Source organism: Ornithodoros turicata, unplaced genomic scaffold (assembly GCF_037126465.1).
Source record: "Ornithodoros turicata isolate Travis unplaced genomic scaffold, ASM3712646v1 Chromosome14, whole genome shotgun sequence".
In the NCBI taxonomy this organism is placed as follows: Eukaryota; Metazoa; Arthropoda; class Arachnida; order Ixodida; family Argasidae; genus Ornithodoros; species Ornithodoros turicata.
The window spans coordinates 2,479,331-2,500,765 of NW_026999314.1; positions in this window are offsets into that span (position 1 = coordinate 2,479,331).

The window sequence follows — 21,435 nt, forward strand, 5'->3', positions numbered from 1 at the left end:
CGTTCTATCCTAGGCAGGTGGATCCTGTCACATTCTTGTAGGATGTGATAAGCGGTTTCAACCTTGTTCTTACAGAATCGACACTGCATAGCAGCATGATTGGTTGACTGCTTATTAGGAAGTGCCTTAGTCGAATAGAGGTTAGACCGTAACCGGAGAGCTCTAATCCGGCCACTATCACCCATGAAGCGGCAATCTGGAGAGAGCCATTGGTTGGAGCCATTGGAGGAGCCGACTAGCTCATATAGAACTGCTGGCTCCTATATATAACTCTTGGCAATCTCTTCGTCGCAGGGCGGCAAAGATTGCCTCATGGGAGACGGTATCGAATGCATTTCTGACATCAAGGCTGGCAGCATACAGACTTTTCTTCTCTTTCTTCGAATACCTCCTCATGAGACCTTGCAGCAATAACACGCTCGTGCTTGTGCTTCTGTTGTGTTGAAACCCGCCTTGCAGCGGGTGGAAAGAATTCCCAATTGAGAGTCAACTCAGCAAGATCTTGCAGAACACCCGACAGAGTACTGAGGGCATGATGATGCGTCGCAAATCAGACGCAGATCTTGGCGGTGCCGCTTTCGGGATGAACACAGTCTTCGAAACTTTCAAGTCTTGCGGGACGTCCTGGAACTTCATGAAATTGTTGGGATCCTCACTGGTATCTTCTTGAGTTCCGGCCCAGAAACTCCGTCAGGCTCCGGAGCGACCCCATCGTTCAAGCCCTCCAAGGCATGGATGACTTCAGCCTCGACCACGGGGCCCAAAGGGACATTATGTTAGATGTCGAGTTTATGACGCCCTGGAAAGGCTTTGAAGGAGAAGAAAACAAGGGATAAAAAAACTCGTGGACGTCCCCGAGACTGATGGAGGTGCAGTCTTCGTGCTGGTCCATTAGGAGCACATGGGCCAAAACCCTCGGGCCCAAGCGGTATAACCGCTGGTGTTCCCGAAACCGTTCCCTCCGTCTGACGTTGCGGTTCGTCTTCTCTGGGTAGCGGTTAGGCCGCATTGGCTTGTTACGCGGCTGCTGCACTTGCACACCAAAATGTCTATAGAGAATCTTGAAGTCGTCCATCCCCAAACGAGCTTGGCTTAAGTTATCGCTTAGTGCTTCGTTGGTAAGACCCACGGCCGCCAAGTCTTCTCGAATATCAGATGGCCTTGTGGTCCGAATCGGATCTGGACGGCGGAGGCCCAGGGTCCGGCACAATACACTCCTGAGGAGTTGCGGCTATACATTCCTGTAAGATGGTCTCCTATTTCTGCTGATGCCGCATCATACGTATTGCCATTAAAGAGCGACTTGGAAAGCGCTGTGCCAGCTCCTGGCTGATGAATGGGTAGTGCAAAAGGTATTTTTCTAGCTGGGCCAAGGCCCGCATTTCCGTGCTCGTCGACCTCCCGTAAGCCAGACACGCCGTGGCGCCGGTCTGTTGTGCACCAACATCCTCTTGAACACACTGTGAAGATCGAGAGGTCAATGGGGAGGCATCTGCTCCCGCCGGCGCCAGCCCAGGAGGCACCCAGCCAGCCGACGGCACCGGCGCGAGATCGCTCACCGACGCGCGGCCAGGAGACCCAGCAGTCCAGCAGACTCAGCTACTGACACCTAAAAGCTCGCAGGTACTATCGCTCAAAGAACACACAGCACAAAACTAGCTGAGCCACATCCCCCTGCCGAAAGAACACAGTAGTTTCCCCAGCCGTTACCCCATACTTTGTGAGTTTGCTCCTAAGATGCACGATCCTAATGTGGGAGAAAAGCGTCGAATGACGTTTATTTGGCTACCGAAACAACACAGTATTTTCCTCTGCCGTTACCCATACTTTTTGAGTTTGTTCCTCAGACGCACGATCCTAATGTGGGAGAAAAGGGTCGAATGAGTAGAATGGCGTTTATTTGGCTAAAACAAAATGTCCCCGGTGGAAAAAAGGGGTAAAATACATAAAAAAAGACCTGGCCATATGGTGCGGCTCCACGTGCGCAAAGCGCCATGTTGCAGTTGAGCTTTAGCCACCTGACGATGGTCTAAAGTACAAAAAATTTGGGTTTAAAAAACAACCGACCGGCCCAAGAAATACTAAAGCACTGAGACCCTACACCTTTCTCACAAATCTATTCAGGCAGATAAGACTCCCAACCAGAGTCCGTGCAGCCAGCCAGGCGACATCTGACTTTGAGATGCCGAGGTCAGCACACACCTTGCGAGAGGATGGACACGTCATGCCCCTAGCCCCGAACACCATACCCAACACGCGAACATTCTTATCAAGGAACAGCGTCGCCAAAACCTGTTACTTATTTATCTTCTCCAGATTCTTCTCGAGGTTTGCTACAGAAGAATCCCAGGCAATGGCGACGTCAAGGATCGTAACATCGTTCCCCTGCTGAAGTACGATGTCGAGTTTAAGCCTGGTTCCTCCCACAGTGAGAACTTTCTCATTAGTAACACTCACTCCAGGATTGTACTGGGAGACCAGGCGACAAAACTGTTTGACTACAAAATTGTGGCGCTCGATTCTAGGGCCATGTATCCTCTCACAGTACTGAAGTATATGACAAGCCGCTTCCTCGGCCTTCCCACAGTGCTGACACAGGCGAGCCGCCGGGTTGGCTGCATGTTTATTGTACAGGGATCTAGTTGGGTAAAGATCTGTACGAAGCCGAAGGCCCCGTATCCTATCGCCGTCCTTCATGTAGCGATTGTTTGTGTACAGCCACCTATTGCCAAGAGGATCCTTCTGATGGACAAGGAGCCCTTTCTTGACATATCGGCTTCTCAAGTCTTCAACCCAGACGCGTCTGCCGTCCCGAAGCACTGTCTTAAGATCACCAACGGCAGTTAGCCACTCAGGGCCTTAATATATCCACACAGAGTAGCCTTGTGCTTCTCCAAGAAGGCGTTAAACACGGCGTCCACAAAGGGGTTGCCCAGACGCTGCAATGTAGCCAAGGCTTTAAGTTGGACTGCTGGAGCAGTCCGTTGGAGCGCCAGGAGACCGAAGCCCCCTTCCCTGGCAGGGAACCAGATATGCGTGGTAGGGAAGGAGCTAGGGAGATGACATACCCGCTTGACGAACTCTCTATGACATTTATCCGCTTTTTCACTGTGCCATATAACATCGAGGGAGTTCGACAGGGCGTACAATCTTCTTGACGACACCACCAGCTCCTTGAGGCACCGGACTCGCTGAAAGGGCTTCAGGGATGCTCCTGCGATCGCAGCCGTGGCAGCAGTAGCCACAGAATCTTCTTGCATGGGACCTTTATCTTATGGGCGTGTTCTTATCAGCTGGCTGAATATCTTGTCCCATTATAGTCACAGGGGGGATCTTATAATTATACCAATCCGTGGCGCTACTCCAGGACCAGCCAAAATATTGGGTCTTACCGGGATTTAGTTACAGGCCGACACGTTGTAGATATCCCTCGGTCATCTGGATCAACCTCTGCAAGGCCGTATGGTTTTCAGAAATCAATACCAGGTCATCGGCAAACCCCATTGCCGCAAGGGAGCTGCCGTCGAGGTGGAAACCAAGTCCTAATTCGTTCAAAAGTCTTAGAAGAGGGTCCAGGATACAATTGAAAATGAAGGAGGACAACGGGTCCCCCCGCTTTATCCCTCGTCGAACACATACTGGGATTCCGTGCGCCTCTCCATTCAATTGATACGCCGTTGTTGAGGAAACAGTGATGGGTCGCAGGTCCGAAGGCTCGCGGGGCGGCCTTTTTTGGCACGAAGACCGTCCGGGAGGCCTTTAACTGAACGGCTCGATACTTCAGGATGTTGTTCATAATCTGAGCCAAGACCGACGCTGGAACTCTGCGGATCATGGATACTGTAACCCCGTCCGGGCCAGGAGCAGAGCAAAGATTAAGGCGCTGAAGTCCTTCTTCTATTTCTGTCACAGAGAAGTAGCCCTTATCGACTCGAAAGAACACAGTATTTTCCCCTGCCATTACCCCATACTTTGTGAGTTTGTTCCTCAGACACACGATCCTAATGTGGGAGGAAAGCGTCGAATGAGTAGAATGGCGTTTATTTGGCAAAAAAACAACAGCTATCCCGTAGAAACGGGTTAAAAAGAGAAAAGTTTGGCTCTTGACGCCACACCATGCGTTAGCAAGGTGTGGAAAGCGGCGCCCAGAAGCCCAACTTGGCCAGGGTCGTCAAGAAATGAAAAGTAACACACAAAAGGGCCAAACTGCCCAACCGAAAATTCTCACACGGGACACACAAGGGGGAGAGAAAAAAGTGAAAAACGTAGAGTTTCCTACTGTCCGGAGAGACCTCGAAGGGTCTCACGACCAGGGGCTCAAGGGGCAAACGCTACGATACCAGTGGCACAGAGGACCACGTAATACCAGCTTTACACAAAACGAACGAAGTGGCCCAAGCAATGAGGCTTCCAACGAGCGCCCTTGACGCCAACCATAAAATGTCGGAAGCAGTGACTCCCAGGTTACGGCACACCCTCCTGGTGGTAGCGCAGGTCAAACCCCGGGCTCCAAAGGATAACCCCTCCACAAGCACGGACTTGCCAGGGAAGCGCTGCTTGAGAACATTGTATTTCACCACTTGCTCACTGCTCCTACTCTCAAGGGTGGCAGCAGTGCTATCTCACACCACAGCAAGATCTAGGACGACAAAATTGTCGCCTTACTCAATGCCAATATGCGGCTTGTAGCGAGCTCCCTGCACATTAAAAATCATTTCCTGAATAACAGTCGACCCGGTGTTATACTGCGTCACCAAACGACAGACTTGCTTGCAGAGGTAATTGTGTCGCTCGATTCTGGGACAATGCGTTTTCTCACAGAACTGGAGTATATGAGCTGGGGTCTCCTCGTTTTGGCCACAGTGATGATAGAGGCGCTGAGCTGGGTCATATGCGTGCATGTTGAAGAGCGCACGACAGGGATAGACGCCAGTGCGCAACCTAAGTGCTTTTATTCTGTCGCCATCTTTCAAAAGGCGGCACTCAGGATGCAGCCATCTGTTAGACAGAGGATCTTTGGAAGAAGCCCAATAACCTCACCACCAATGGGAACCGGGCGGACTGCGTAGCTGAACCAGCCCCACTCCCAGCCAAAGTACTGGGTCTTTGACGGGTTCTCCTCGAGCTAGTTCTCAGTCCTGCAGATGAACTCTTGTAGGGCACTGTGGGCATTCTCGGACATCAGGATCAAATCGCCGGCAAAAGCCAAAGCTGCGGCCGAAGTACTGTCTACGTGAAAGCCAAGGCCGGAATCGCTCAAAGACACCAGGAGGGGATCCATCACATAGTTAAAGAAGAACGGCGATAACGGGTCGCCCTGCTTTATTCCTCTCCGCACAGCAACGTCCTGGCCGTCCATCTCGCCCTGAAGGCAAAATTGGGTGGTGCAGCCCTGATACATGTCTTCTACTATCCTCAGGTAGTGATCTGGCAAGGAACGTCCCTTTAGCGCTGCTAATATACCGAAGAGGATCACTGAATCAAAGGTCTTCCGTAGGTCCAGACTTGCTACATACAATGGTTTGTGATCATTGCTTAGCAAACCTCATGACACCTTTAAGAAGTAGGAGGTTGCTGCTTGTACTCTTGTCTGCTTGGAAGCCATATTGAAAAGCATGAAATCGATTAGTAGCAGACATCCTCTCACGCAAGATTTTAGAGTACAATCTAAGCAGGATCGATGATACCGTTATTGGCCGGAAGTCAGAGGGACCCTTGGGATCGGCTTTCTTCGGTAGAATAGTCGTCCTTGACTTTTTCAGAGTAGGGGGGATACATTTCCACCCGAGGAAGTTGTTTAGTATGGCTGCCATACCTCGACGGGCATCTTCTTAAGGTCTTCGACCCTCAGATGATCGGGTCCTGGAGAGGCCTTGGCATTTAAAGCTGCAATGGCCGTCTGAATTTCTTGCACCGTGATTGGCTCCACAGGTATGACGAGCTGTCCAGGAATTCAGGGGACTGCTACATTGTCCTTGGACGTGGCAGAGGAGAGCGGGTCATAAAGACCGCGTAGAGCCTTCAAACCCATTTGTTGCCCAGTGCCTTCTTGAATCAATTCATGGTATAGCACCTTTGGACGCTTCTTGTACAAGTGTTGATGTAACTGAAATCTCAATCGTCTCATCAACTTTGCATTCCCATTGGAGTTCATCAAAGTTCGCTTATTACGGCCTTGACGTCGTCGGGTGGCACCCCGAATGGCATGAATAGTGCGACAATAGCATCCAAATCGTGCTGCTGCAATGGCCCCTCAGATAGCTGGCTCGTGAGGTGGGTGGAGACGCCGAATCTTTCCAGATCCGTGAGCCACGCTGCCGCAGTATGCTGTGTACATGTAATAGGGGCATCCTCCGGCGGCGCAGAAGAAGACGCAGCTGCAGCTCTCATATCTTGCTGAAGATCACAGTATCGGCTGAAATGCCTGGTCATTCTTATACTCATAAGTGTCCGGACTGAATGAATCTTATGCAGCTGTTGATTTATAAACGGGTGGAACCCGATCTGCATCTCTGCAGTTGGCAGCAACCGCAACTCGCGTCGGTCTATCTGCCGTAAGATACAACAGCCCGGGATGCCCCCGAGGGTCCACCAGGCACAGCCCCCGCCGACCCCGACTGAAGGGCCAAAACGCCAGTCCCCTGTGGTGGAGATAGCCCCACTGTTGGTACCTAAGCAATGGGGTTCCACGAACACAGTGTCAGCAGCCGTATCGCAACTGTAAATCCTCACCGCCGGCTCATCCCTCACGTCGAAATTATATCGTGGACCAAAAATGGTCTCAAGTTCTTGAGGGTTAGGAGGAGTTACCTCCGCATCGATCAACATCTGAGCCAGAGTCGAAACATCAGAACTGTATGAGGAAAGATTAGCCTTGCTTTCATGAGCAGGTAATTCTTGTACCAACCTGCTATGACTGGTCGAATCAGCCCCGCAGCCGGGCACACCGGAGACCGTACCCAGCGGCCCACCCGGGGAGCCACACACACGCTTTCATCATTTTCGTCATGCAGATTAATGGCTTCAGATGTCTGAGGCATAGCCTCGGCTGTGTGTACACCCTGAGCCGGTTTACCAGTGCAATCCACAACAGGGTCCAGCTCTTCATTTATTGGTTGTCTAAGTGCAGACACTTCGTGAGACCCAGCACCTTTAAAGGGGCCGTAAACAGGCCACCAAGCATTTCAGAAATAATGATACCCTATGAAAGAACGCAGATCATAATACCCAAATATACATTTGGTCTGGCCTGTGCCAGCTCGGTGACCCATATAACTGCTTTCAAAGATGAGTAATCAGCGAGCCTCTCTCCACCACGCATACGTCACATGGCTACGTAGCGTTTTGCCGTCCAATCGGGGGGCCGAGCTGCGCACATGACGTTTCAAATTACCAGCCAATAAACATACTTCATTATCAGCTGTGAGTCAGAGCGCTAAGTTTGTTTGTGTGGAACTACATTTTGCGCTCCGTGGTTCCGAAATTCAACGTCATGGCATATTCAACATCTCCGGCTGTCGCAAACGTCAACAGTTGGGCTGCTATCACATGACGCTATTCGAACCCGGGTTCCTCCCAGTCACGACATGACATGGCCAACACACTAACCACTGTTCCACGAGAGCTGGTGACGCGATGCCGCGTGGCTCAAGCCAAAGTACGGCAGGCCAGTTGACGGAACCATTCGAAGATGACGAAGATGTCCCATCGCGCACCTACCTAAGATTCCGGAACTGTAGTCCCGGATATTCATTCGCGCTCGTGGTGTGCTGCGTGCTACTGCCCAGAAAACGTAGTGCGCGTATGATACATAAATTAAACGCATTTCTTTTTCACTTAGAGGCTGTAACTGTTTAGATTTTGAACAGAAGAGGATTCACGTTCATCTAGTCCAATTCCGCATTTGAAATAAAATCATACGTGGAACACTCGATCGTAATTGGTGAGCAAAGCGCTACGTCAAAATGACGTAAAGTTAGAGCGTGGGGCGGAGCTACAATGCGAAAGAGTGCAGTGAATATTTCATTCGTATGCAAGCGCCTTTTGTTTTTGAGCGTTAGTAATTGCAAGGAGTTTTCACTGCCTAAGTTTCAATAATATAACACAAAGAAATGGGCCCCTTGTGTACCTGTTTACGGCCCCTTTAACAACTGGTACAGACACCACACTCCCTGGAACTTGTAGGTGTCTTGCTGAAGAGGTGCCGCACGCCCCTGTCTGAGGCTGACGCTTACTTGTACGCTGCTTGCATTTAGAGTAGCGAGAAGACATGCTTCCACTTGCCTTAAGCACCTCACTCTGACACATGGTGCACTTCCAGGCGACTTGCAAAGAGTGCTCCTCATAATGCTGCTCGAGCTTGAGGCGCGACGTCACTCTTGCCTGACAGATGTGGCAAATAAGCTCATCTGGTGGATAGCCGATTTCCCACCTATCCATAGTCGGCGGGTTCCCGTGGGGGGGAGAGTAAAAACGTTGGCTACCCTGCGGGGTGAGCAGGGTGCCTAAAAAGACAAAACAAACTCTTTTCGTTCTCTTTCACACGCCTTATGACGTGCGCGGTCCGATTAGCCGGCTGCTACAGCCGTTGCCCAGGGGGCGCTGCGTGGAGGCTCGGACCGCTTGTGTGCTGCTTCGAGAGAGATCGCTTGGCAAGGCAGATAGCGCCTGGCGGGGTAGCAAGAGAAGCAACACCGCTCCCCCCCCCCCCCAAAAGAACACAGAGAAGGAAAGACCACAGTATCTTCCCCTGCCGTTACCCCATACTTTGTGAGTTCGTTCCTCAGACGCACGATCCTAATGTGGGAGAAAAGCGTTGAATGAGTAGAATGTGGTTCGTTTGGCTAAATCAATCTGGATTACGGTGTTGTGGGACTATAACCATGTCTACGAGTATTACGCATCGTTTTCATTAAAAACGTGGGTTTGCGCATTGTAATGGGATACTCTGCGACCCTGTATATGGATTACGATATTGTGGGACTGTCTCATGTGTACGGATATTACCCATGCTTTTCATTAAATATGCGGGTTTCTGCACTGTAATGGGAGAATGTGAGACTGAATGTGAGACTCTATGCCATCCTTTTCTTTCTACAACACATCGCTGATTTTCCACCCCGGGAATGGGCAGTCTTTACAGACTCCAAATCTGCACTTCAAGCAATTGAAACTTCCGGCATACGAGGCCCATCCGCACCCCTAGTCACCGACGTGTTAATGGCTTACCACACTATCTACGCCGCAGGCCACAGGCTCGTTCTCCAGTGGGTTCCAGCCCATTGTGGTGTCGTGGGGAACGAGCAGGCCGACAGCGCCGCAGAAGCAGCACTCTCGTCTCGGAACCGGACCCGTATTGTTCTGCTCAGAGGAGACCGCCGTTCAATTCTGCGACGTCTAGTGACACCCCTGGCTTCCCGCCAACGGACAACCGACATTCTTCCCCCCTCTATGTTGAACAGAGTTGATCCCATGCTCGCTTTCCGCATGCCACGAAACACATCTCGTCAGGATGCTGCATTAATCCACCGCATGCGCCTCGATGTGGCCTTTACAGCTCAGTGGCGTTACCGCTTGAGACAAATTGATTCTCCCACCTGTTGCCACTGTGGTGCTCTTGAGGATCTGGAGCACATTCTTCTTCATTGCCCTCACTACGAACCTTCCCGAATCACACTCTCCGAGTCTCTTCGTCAGCTGGACTCTGGCCCTTTCTCCCTACCGAAATTGCTTGGTCCCTGGCCCAATCCAGCCCAGCAACGCTCTGCGCTCAAAGCTCTTCTGACATTTCTGGACACCATCGGACTTCGATCGTTATTGTAAAGGGGCTCGTTATTTTATTCCCCCCATTCCACCAAGCACTGGGGTAGAGTATCGCCTGTTGCGATGAAACTCCCCACTCTCCAAGACCGAAAATAAAGTTGTTGTTGTGAGACTGTCGATCTTCATTACAATATCCTGGGACTATAAGCAAGTCTACGGTTATTCCCAGTGCTTTCCATTAGAAACGCGTTTTTGCACTGTAATGGGATACTGTTTGACCGTCAATCTTAATTACGATATTGTGGGACAATTTCCATGTCTATGGGTATTACCCACGCTTTTCGTTAAATATGTGGGTTTCTGCACTGTCATGGGATGCTGTGGGACTATTCCAATGTGTGCGGGTAATACCCATGTATTCTGTTAAATATGTGGGATTATGCACTGTAATGGGATACTGTTGGACTATTCCCATGTGTGCGGGTATTACCCATGCTTTTTGTTAAATATGTGCGATTCTGCACTGTGATGGGATACTGTGGGACTATTCCCATGTGTGCGGGTATTACCCATGCTTTTTGTTAAATATGTGGGGTTCCAGTGAGACTGATTTCAAGTATCCCACTTAGAGCCCTACACGGCACGGGCCCCCGACCCGGCCCGCGGGCCGAGCCGGGCTTGTTATTGGCTGTGTGCTGCGGGCCGGGCTGAGCCCGGGCCGACAAAATACGCTAGCAGCGCGGGCCGGGCCGGGCCGACAAATATGTTTCCGAGAGTCAGGCCCGGCCGTGCCACGCTGCTAATTCCACACTATGGAGATGCATTAGTTCATATCATCATGCGCTTGTGTCATTCCTGTGCATCATTTGCAAAGACAAGCAAGGGATACTGCACTAGGCATATGATTCGACCCTCTAGAACATTTTAAAAGCCAATTTACACTGCTCCTCACTCCTCACGTATTTCAGAATCACTTGGCAAAGCTTGGTGAGAGGGGTATGGACTGGGTGAAGGAGTTTGTCGACAGCATCCTCTACCTCCGCAAAATCTTGACAGTGTAACGATAACGCCCATGCCCGCGTACGTTCTGGATTTAATTTGGTCTGGTGCGGTTATGGTGTTAAACCGCCATCACTTGTATGTTTGTCTTCTCTCCTTATAAATTTACTGATAAATCTGTTTGACAATCGCGAGAAACGCCTTCGTCGCGGCTGGAAATACTATGCCGGGATCTACTCGCCGGGTCACCGGGCCGGGCCGGGTCGGGCCGCATAAAAATATGAAGGTCCGGGCCTGGGTCGGGCCGGGCCATTTTTTGTTGCGCCCGGGCGGGGTCGGGCCCGGAAAAGTCGGCCCGTGCAGGGCTCTAATCCTACTATTACGTACACTGGACCTGATCCTACATCAAGTAGCAGCTATTGCGTTGTCTCCATCGTTGTGCTGGATGCCACAGCAGCTGTCGCACTACACATGTCCACATATTGGGCATTTAATTTCAAGTATCCCGTCCATCTACGACAGACGCTGGCATTACTAGAGCATATGTTGGCGATCAAGCATACCCCTCTGAACACGCTAGCACTGACAGCCGCAACTGCAATGTCGGCATCGTGACTTTTTTTCTATGCACCTCTCCTTCTTGTCGCATTGCACATTGTCATTAGGGTAAGCACCCCTACTACTACGTAATGCTACTGTATAACTTTAGCAAATAAGGTACCTATTCCACTGTTTTACTTCAGACTCTACGTGCAACATGCACAATCAACTGATGCGCGCCAGCTCACGTTGAGGATCTGTATAGGGAACTGCTAATTCTGCCAACCTTTTTCAGTGAGCGTACTGCACTCAGTGAAATGTTTCCTGTATGCCATGCTGTCTGCCAAGTTTCATGCCAGATGCTACACTCCTCCAATACTGCTATACTCTGGCGAGGGTTCCTGTAGCTATTTCCAGTGGGTTTCAATGATCCCTTTTGACAGTACCTGTGCGCCTTTGAGGGTGTTAATCTACACCTGAAGGTGTTACCAGGCACTCATTGGGAGAGCGAGTACACCTCTGGAGGGTGTGCATTACACCGATCGCGGGGGTTCGTGTACGCTTATTAAGGGAATTACTGTACTCTTAGGGACAGTTGAACTCTCGTACTATGCACTCATTGGGAGAGCGACTGTACACGTCTGGAGGGTGTGCATTATACCCATCGCGAGGGTTCGTGTACGCCCGTTAAGGGAGTTACTGCACTCTTAGCGACGGACTAGTTGAACGCTCGCATCTGGGATGTACTGACACATGCTTTGCATAAGGTGTAACGGTACCACCCAAAAAGGAGTGATATATGCGGCAAGGGATTACTCGCAAAAAAGTCCACTCTGCGGTGACAATCTTGAGGTAGCCGTGTGGGACAAAAAGGCTCGGCTCATTGCCAGCAAAATAAGAGCTGCTTAGATGCCAGGGAGCTACGCCTGTCAAAGACGTAGGATAAGATTTATGTCTTTTAAGAAGAAGGCAAGGACAGCAGTCCGCTTGCGCTTCTCAGCCGGCGTAGTGCCGCCGAAGATGACGTCGGACAGCGAAGGGTTACTATTGTTCAAATGTGACAAGAGTCTTCCACGATGGATGGCATAAGCAGTGCATTCAAGTAGTACATGTTGAAGAGTTTCAGTAGCTGCCTTGCATTGTTGACAAATTCGAGATGGCATGAGGTTAATCCGGTGAAGCCAGCTGCGTGTAAAGGCTGATTCAGTCCGGATGCGGTGTTGAACGGTGGTGGTGGCCCTGGTGCAAGTACGGTACATAAGAGAAGGACGGGCATGGGAAATACCGGAAGTATCGGAAGATGTTATTACAGTGTTGACGATTAGCTTGGCTTTCTCTTCTTGTGGTACTAGGAACGTGAAGTTTGAGAAAGCATGAGCCTCCTTTGCTAGTCTGTCGACTTCCTCATTGCCGGGTAGAGCGCATAGGTCGGCATTTTGCTAAGAATTCATTCAACATCACATCATGGTCAGTTTTCCGCAAAGCCCATCACATCACATCACCGTCATAAACCATCACATCACGAGCCCGTAACTCAACTTCAACCTCAGAATTCATCACTTCATAACCCATCATTCAACTTCAACTTCAGAATTCATCACATCATAACCCATCATTCAACTTCAACTTCAGAATCCATCACATCACATCACATCATTCAACTTCAACTTCAGAATCCATCACATCATAACCCATCATTCAACTTCAGAACCCATCATCAGAATTCAACTTCAGATCCCATCGCGGTTTTGAAGTTGAATTCCTATGATGGGTTCTGAAGTCAGTGATGGATTTTGAAGTTGAAGTCTGTGATGGGGCTTTGAAGTTGAATTCCTATGATGGGTTCTGAAGTCTGTGATGGATTTTGAAGTTGAAGTTTGTGATGGGGTTTTGAAGTTGAATTCCTATGATGGGTGCTAAAGTCGGTGATGGGGTTTTTGAAGTTGAACTCCCACAAAGGCCTACGTGGGGTGTGCCCGGCTGCAGGATTACGACGCTAGCGTCCTGCTCGCCTGTGTTTGCGTGGGTTTCCTAGTAGTGGCAGCAAAAGCGTAAGCGAAGGAGGGATATGCTGTTTGGAGGAAGCACTCGGTTCGACTTGGAAGCAGGGTTTACCAATGAAGGAGGAAAGGGAGGTATGCCACGTTTGACCTCCGCTGTCGCATGTGAACTGCGGAAGGTGTATTGCTTGCGCGGTAGGGTTGTTGCACAATATTGCGCCCGTTGTTGACAGATAAGTGAGCGCATAGCACATTGCGCGTTCATGTGGCTTCGGGTGACCGCTGATGGGGTTTTCAAGTTGAATACCAACGAAGGCCTACGTTGGTGTGCCCGGCTGCTCGCTGCTGGAGGATTACGACGTTGGCGTCTTCCTCGCCCCTGTTAGTGTGGATTTCCTGGTAGTGGCGGCGAAAATGTAAGCGGAGGAGGGGTATGCTGTTTGGAGGGTGCGGTCGCCTTGCTCTGGGTTGGGCTTGGAAGCAGGGTGCACCAAGACAGGAGGAAAGGGAGGGATGCAACGCTTGACCTCCGCTGTCGCATGTGAACGGCGGCGGGAGGTGTGTTGCTTACGCGGTAGGGTTGTTGCACAATGTTGCGCCCGTTGTTGACAGCTAAGTGAGCGCATAGCACATTGCAGGTTCATCCCATCAAATCCCATCACGCGGACTTCAACTTCAAAACCCATCACGCGGACTTCAACTTCAAAACCCATCACGCGGACTTCAACTTCAAAACCCATCACGCGGACTTCAACTTCAAAACCCATCACGCGGACTTCAACTTCAAAACCCATCACGCGGACTTCAACTTCAAATCCCATCACGTGGACTTCAACTTCAAAACCCATCACGCGGACTTCAACTTCAAATCCCATCATAGCCCTTCATTCAACTTCAACATCAACTTCACATCACATCATAGCCCTTCATTCCACTTCAACTTCAACTTCACTTCACATCATGCCGTTCATTCAACTTCAACTTCACATCACATCATGACCTTCATTCAACATCACATCATTCTCTATGAGGTGATGGTGAATGAAGTCGGTGAAGGCCATCATGAATGAATTCGCCGACCTATGGTAGAGCGACGTGGGACGGAACTCATTGAAGCGTGATTTTTTTTGCCTTGTTCTCGTGAGAGTTACATGGCCTAACGAGTGCATTTGACCAGGGTTGTACGGGTGTCGAGGTCGGATGGTTGGCATAAGGCGGACAGAGAGTCAGTGAAGATCACAACGTCATCACAGCTGAAGAAGGAGGCCGCAATAGATGCATGTAGAATTGCACATAGTTATGCCGTCGTTCAACAGCTGTACGATTTAACTTAGCGGACCAATGAGAGTTCGAAGACGGGGGTGTAATGGGCACTTGAAGATGAATTGGAAGCTATAGATCCATCAGTGTAGATTTGTAGATGATTACGGTAGTACTCATCGATATGTGCCAAGGCCATGCAAACGTGAGACAATTGCCGACGTCCGTTTCTTTCCCTGAAGTCCACGAATAGTGAGATAAGGGGTGGGGATGTGATCCCTCCAAGGATGTGAGCTTTCCGATGCTGTGTTGACATAGTTTTTCTGGATTTCTCTGAGATATGCACTGCAAAGTTTGCCGATGTTTGTATTGTAGCATTGCTTGATCTGCCTGATGATAGAGTGAGCAGAGGAAAAGGAATGTAACCGTGTAGTAGAAGTCTATGCAGCCTTTACAGTGCTAAGAGGCCATTGTCCCGCCTCTAGAAGGGTTTCCTCTGCACCCGAAGCACGTGGCAGACCCAGGGCGATGCATAATCCGGCTCTGTGGATCCTTTCAAGTCGTCGCCAGCCAGGGGCGGATGGTTGTATGACCGCGAGAGCGTAGGAGAGGCGGCTAAGAACATGTGGCTTGTAAAGTTCCAGCCAGGGCCTACTTAAAGCTGAAGGCCTCAATTGGTGTTTCTTTTTCTCTGTAGACATCCACTTGACGACGAGCGACCACTGTTCTTGTCTTTCGACTATTGCCATATATTGAAAAATATACAGTCACAGTTCTTGGAAACAAACCGACTATTCTGCAACAACGGAAAATTCATCGATCCAAAGTACCAACGTACACTCCTTAACATCGAGCAGTAGCAGGTTGGCTTCAAATTGGTTCGTGGTTTGACCCGAAGACACTTGTTCCCAACAAGATTTGAAAAGATGGACGTAAAGCGAGCTGTGGACCTGTTCAAGCCTGAGGTGAGGCACAACTTGCATTCACAATATATTTTTGGAAGTACAACTTGCTTTCTGTTTAAAATAGGTGACTGCAGTGCTGAAATACCTGCAAAGTCACGGACCAGCCATTGGTGTCACTGGATTTCATGACAGCCTGACAACTATTGAATTCCTTGAAAATATCTTCAAGTCGTTCATGCTGCACAATATATAGAGCACTACGCACCACATCTTCAGCCGCGACCCCAACAAAATGCCTTTTTATTCTGGAAATGATGAAAGGTACGTAGCTGCTAAATGAAACCATACCAGCACTTGCTTCTGCTTAAACAATATTTTTTTTATATTCGATGTGCTAGGCTATCCTCGCTTGAAGGAGAGTTCCTTGAATGCATCAATCTGTGGAAGGCTACTGCACCGGCTAAGACAGCATTTCTCTCATCTGAAACCTACGAGGCACTCAAGATCACCACAAAGTCCACGGTGCTGTGTACTCGCTACTTGCTCGACTAGGGTTTTAAGTATGTCTGGACCTTCAAGTACTCGTCCGATGGAGTGGAATCTTTGTTTTCCGCTGCGCGGCAGCTGAATGGTTTGAATGACCAAACGGATGCGTATGCTGCTCTCACTGCACTGCACAAGATCATAGCGACTGGGCGTACCTAAAGACATCTCCACACGCCAATGTTCAAGGCTCAGACATTGAAATGAGTGCGCTCCTAAAAAAAGTACCTCGAGTGCTACCCCTGCTGCGCCTCCACGAAAGGCAGAATAACTCTTGGAGCCATTCTTGGAGTAACTCAAAACAAATCCAGGTAGGAAAGTAAGAATGACCACCTGGCTAATTGTTACTAACTTTTTAGTGATGCCATGCCACGGTCTACATGCATCTACCATATCACTTATTGGTGGCTATCTCGTCAAGGCTGTGGAGGACAACATACACTGTGCTGGATGCCTCACTCAGCTGAGACGTGCAGGTAGGGATGACACTACTGTGTCGTCAGCAACCTAGACCGTGGCGGCCTTTCGTACCCAACTGTAGAATTCGTTAGCCTACTTGTGAGACTTGAAAATGCAGCAGGTGCCATTGGACCTACACTGTTAGAAATGGCAAAGCCAGTAACACGGTTTGTGACTAAGCTTACACCCGTATTGGTAGAAAATCCTGTGTTCATGTGTGCTGATAATAGCAGCGTTGCACACAGACCAGAAATGACAGAGCTAGTTCTCAAAACGTTTGCGAGACCGTACCTTACAAATCTAGCCTTTCATGTCACACAGACCAATCTCAAGAAGAAGATTGTCCAGAACAAGCCAGTCTCGCGAAAAATACTTAAGGTATGAACTGTTGACTAGCTCTGCGGTATATCGTTCTTTCTGGAAAATGCAATGTGTTCATTCTGTTCTTATGTGTGCCTCGCCTCATTTTCCCATAAACAACCTAACATTGGTTGTTTGGACCGTTCTTACCTGAATAATAGACGCGCCTAGCAGGTGCAGAACGCCACACTGAAGTGGGCGAGCGGACCATACTCCAACAATGCAGTAAATCGTTAAGTGACAGCGCGATTCACAGTTGACAGCAATGAGCTACCTTATGTGAAACAAGCCAGATGCTTAATTCCGTCGATCCATCACAAGTTCCTTCAATGCTCACATCCGTGACAAAAAAATGAAACTGAATTCTTCGACAGATAGTGTAGCAGCGCTGACGGGAGCACCGCCAACTAATGTTCCAGTACGCTTTTCGGTAGGGGCGCGCCGAATGGGTAGGTATCCTCTCTATTTAAGTAGGTCCTGGTGCTGTCGAACACTATGACGTCATTTGTGTACAAACAGGGAGAGGTCTATTGTGGAATGACACCTTCATATGATGGGTTTCAGAAGAGTTCGATATTTAGCCGGATATAACACAGTGTTCTGCTCTGCTTCTTCCAGAAGGTAGGCTTTCTCGTCAAGTGGAAAACCTGTCCTCTGTCGGGTTCCCCCGACGCAACCTGAATGCGGCGTGCATCGATGCTTTTTGATCTCCTCCTCGGCCTCTGGAACACAGGCTGGAAACAACGACTGCTACTTTTGTCTGCGGGATACAGAAACGGCTAACCAATACACGAAGATGCAGTGGACCTGTTAGAGTAAGATTTGATTTGGACATTTTTCGCTGGACTTTCCAGAAGGGTACCCAGATAGCGAACGGTTGGATACTGTGTGACGAGGTTGATTTCGAGCGACTGGACCTGCCTTCATGGTGGCACAGCTGGGAGACGAAGTGTGGTTAAATAGTTACTATAGAATAAGACTAAGTTAATAGTTTACCGTTTAGACCGTATACAAAAGGATGAGGCCCTGAGTTCAAGACTCGTTCAGTGGCTTGAAAAAAATGTGAGGACGAAAAGCAACAATTATCCCGCGCACTTTCTCGCACTAAGTTCGAGGCAGGACATGTAAGGAGACAATGCAGCACTCTTCAACAAGAAAATAGCGAATTATCGTTACTGCAAGAACTAATGCAGGGCATAGGGGAGGGAAAGAAAGTCTGTGATGGATCTAGACGAAATGATCGCAGGAAGCTAAACTTGGCTGCAGAATACATGCTACTTTCTCTAGATAATCTACTACAGTGCTTCGGCTTGGCTGTGAAGGAATGTGTTCGTCAGAGACTTGAACGGTATTGTCCACAGAATTCTTTTATGGCGACACTAGCACCAACGTTCATATCGGTACGAAGATACGTTTTGGATACTCGGGAATTCCGATGCACGACGAGCTCTGTCAGTGTGACTAGAAAATTGTGGAAGAAGTCGTACGAACGCTGGACGATTTCTGCGTTAGCAACAATTTTTGGCAAGACTTAAGTCGCACAATTGGTGGACTACCCTCAGTGGCACTGATTAACAACTTTCGGGAAAGCATTTATTCACAAATTGAGGTCACGAGAACCCCGGGGGCAGCACCTGGGGCTCAAGTGTCATTTCTAAAGGTGATCGAGTACATCGTATGGAAATTTTGCGACAAATACAGGGAAGCGATTGGAAGATGTGGCTCATTCCCCTTTCACAATCAATATGGAAGGCGATGGCTGCGATATCAGCGGAAAAGCTTCCTGGACCACTTTGTCAGTCCCGCAAAAGACAGATAGCACGAAGTCCAAAAACACACAGCGTGATAGCCTTCTCTCCAACGTCCGAGAACTACATTTCAATAAGGGTGTGGCGGCTTCCCATCGGCGAAGAAGACGACTACTGCAACAGCGGGCGCATAGCGCGTGCCCGCTGTTGCGGTAGTCATCTTACCGCCGCATTACCATCACCTGCCGGCCGTGAAACCAGAGCCTCGTGCTCGCCGAGCGGTCGCGCTCGTCACGGCAGCCGACGTCACCCTCCCTGCAGCCGACGTCTCGGCAGCTCATCAGCGCGACGAACAACGCCACACACGCGCAGCCAACACTGCTTTCAACCTCTCTTCACGGCCCCGCAAATCTCTCTTCACGGCCTCGCAAACCTTCTGGCGCACATCGCCAAGCTCTTCTAAAGCGACTCAAAGCGCCTCTAACGCGACTCAAAGCGCCCTTCAGCCCCGCACCTGCCTCCCGTCATCGCGTCCCATGCTGCGTCCCATCCCATGCTGCGTCATCACCACCTTTCTCGCCCACAGCTCGCATTACCACAGCTGCCGCTGTGTCTGGGCGGGGGAGTATCTGTGGCGGCCTCCTATCGGCGAAGAAGACGACTACCGCAACAGCGGGCACGCGCTATGCGCCCGAATAAACAGTTGACCTCTGGGCTTCCTCCTGTGTGACTGTCTGCTAGCTAGCTCCCACAAGGGAATCATTCCAGAGCGTGCTTGACGAAGTTATCGATATCGTTGAACGCCGTTTTCCCGTGGACGCCGCCATATTGAAAGCGCAGCGCTGTATAGCCGGGGGAGCACGCTGAAAACTGTTTACTGCCCATGCCGGCCAGAAGAAAAGCACACGTGTCGTGTGCTTCCTCCCTGGCATCGCTTTCCTCCTTGCTGGAGTGTGCTGGGTGCGAAAGCGCTGGGTGTGAGGCTGGCTGGAAAACGGTGTATACCTGTGACAGTTTGTTTCGGATCTGACCTGAAATTTGTTTTACTAGTCATGGGTTTGCAATCTGCGAACTCAAGTTACACCTGCCCATTCTGCACAGCAGACGCTAAAGAAAAGGCGAAACAGCACACTCCTGTTAGTTATTTCAACACACCTCCCATAGCGCGCACCCTGGAAAATCCGCAAGCGGATTGCGACAAATTGGCACATGGGGTCCGATATACAGCTCTCTCGAAAATTGACCAGTCATTCGTAATTCCGGACACGCTACAGAGGCGTATCAAAATTTTGCATCGCCTGTTGGATAGTGTCTCGATTGAATTGGACGACATGGATGTGAAGAATAGGGTAATTGTCTCTACCGCTAGGCAAGAGCCCCTCCCAGACTTTGTTACACTTGTCTACAGCTGTCGTGTTGAATTTGAAGTTTGGCAAGACGAGAAAAAGGGTCACGAGTTCACAACTCTGACGGGAGATGATTGCAAGACGTTTCTGCAGAAACTGCCTGAGAAGATGAAAAGGACATTGCATCGACACACGGAGCAATTTGTTATAAAGCTGTGGGGAACTGTTCAGGAGTCTGATGACTCATTTCGAGACTGACAGAACGGGAGCAAGCGTCCAGCAAGAGGCGACGAACTATCTCGGCGTTTTCATTGACCTGGGCAAGAAGAGGAAAGGTTATGGCGCTGGCAGGGTTACATCCATATATGCTGATGATGATGATGATTAAGGTTTTTTTGGCGCATTAGCGACGAGGGCATCCATATATGCACATACTAGGTCATCATGCTTCAGTGAAGCACGAAAAGTTAGGGTGTCTCTGTTCCTTTTCAAGCCAGGGCATAGAAAAAAAAGAAAGAAAGAAATCTTCAAGAAAATACACCACGCGACGACTACCTCCGACGCACTCAAGCTGGCAAAAAGAAGGGAGCGTATACCATGCACCAAGAACGCTCGTTCGTATGTAAAATGTGTCTCTGAGTGAGGGTGATGCTATACAGGAATCTCGAAGAAAAAGATCGCGTACCCCACCGGAACCTCTTCCAGCGTACAGCGCTCATCACAACCAGTGCCCCAGATCGCTGGCGAGATACGGACAGAACTGCACGCATTAGGTGTTTTAACCACTGTGAAAGACAAGACGAAGCTGCAGGCAATGCTCTCCTCAGCTAAAGGTGCGAGTCGCTAAGACAGCCAAAGAAGCGCCTGTTCTCCCAATGTTCATTAGGTTATCTGATTTCGTTTCCCATTTACTTGTCGTAAGGATTCCGTGCTCTCGCATATTATCATGCCGTGATGTGTTCCTTGTTAACTATTCCTGCTAAGTATGACGCTTCGTGGTAATTATGGGCTAATGTATGCTCAATTACCATGCATCTGCCTCTCTTTAAAGTCGGGTGCGTTTTATATGCTCAGTGTGCTCTTTAAATGCTCATATTGTTCCAAGGTGCATGCGGTCATATACCGGGTGTTTCACGAAGGTCCCCCGGCTGAATAATTCGTGAACAGGTGGCGCTAGCGAAGATATTTCTTTTTGGTAAAGATCCTTGGGACATCGGCCATGAACCGTGCAGTGAGCGGCTCATTTGCATGCGCTCACTAATTAAATAAACCTCCTAACTTTTAAATTTTATTTCGTACGCTTACGGTACCTCTGTTTTACGCATCGGGGCCTTCAGCAAAAAATATTCAAAGAAAAACAATGCGTCGACACCTAGTGATTTTTCCGAGTAATTAATCGGTTTCGTTTACATATTTCTTGCGCGGAGCAGTGTACCATTGCGCTCTTTGCATCAGGCATCCGGCTGTCAATTTTGTGTTCATCCGCCTGGTTGACTCACGGGGGTGACGAACG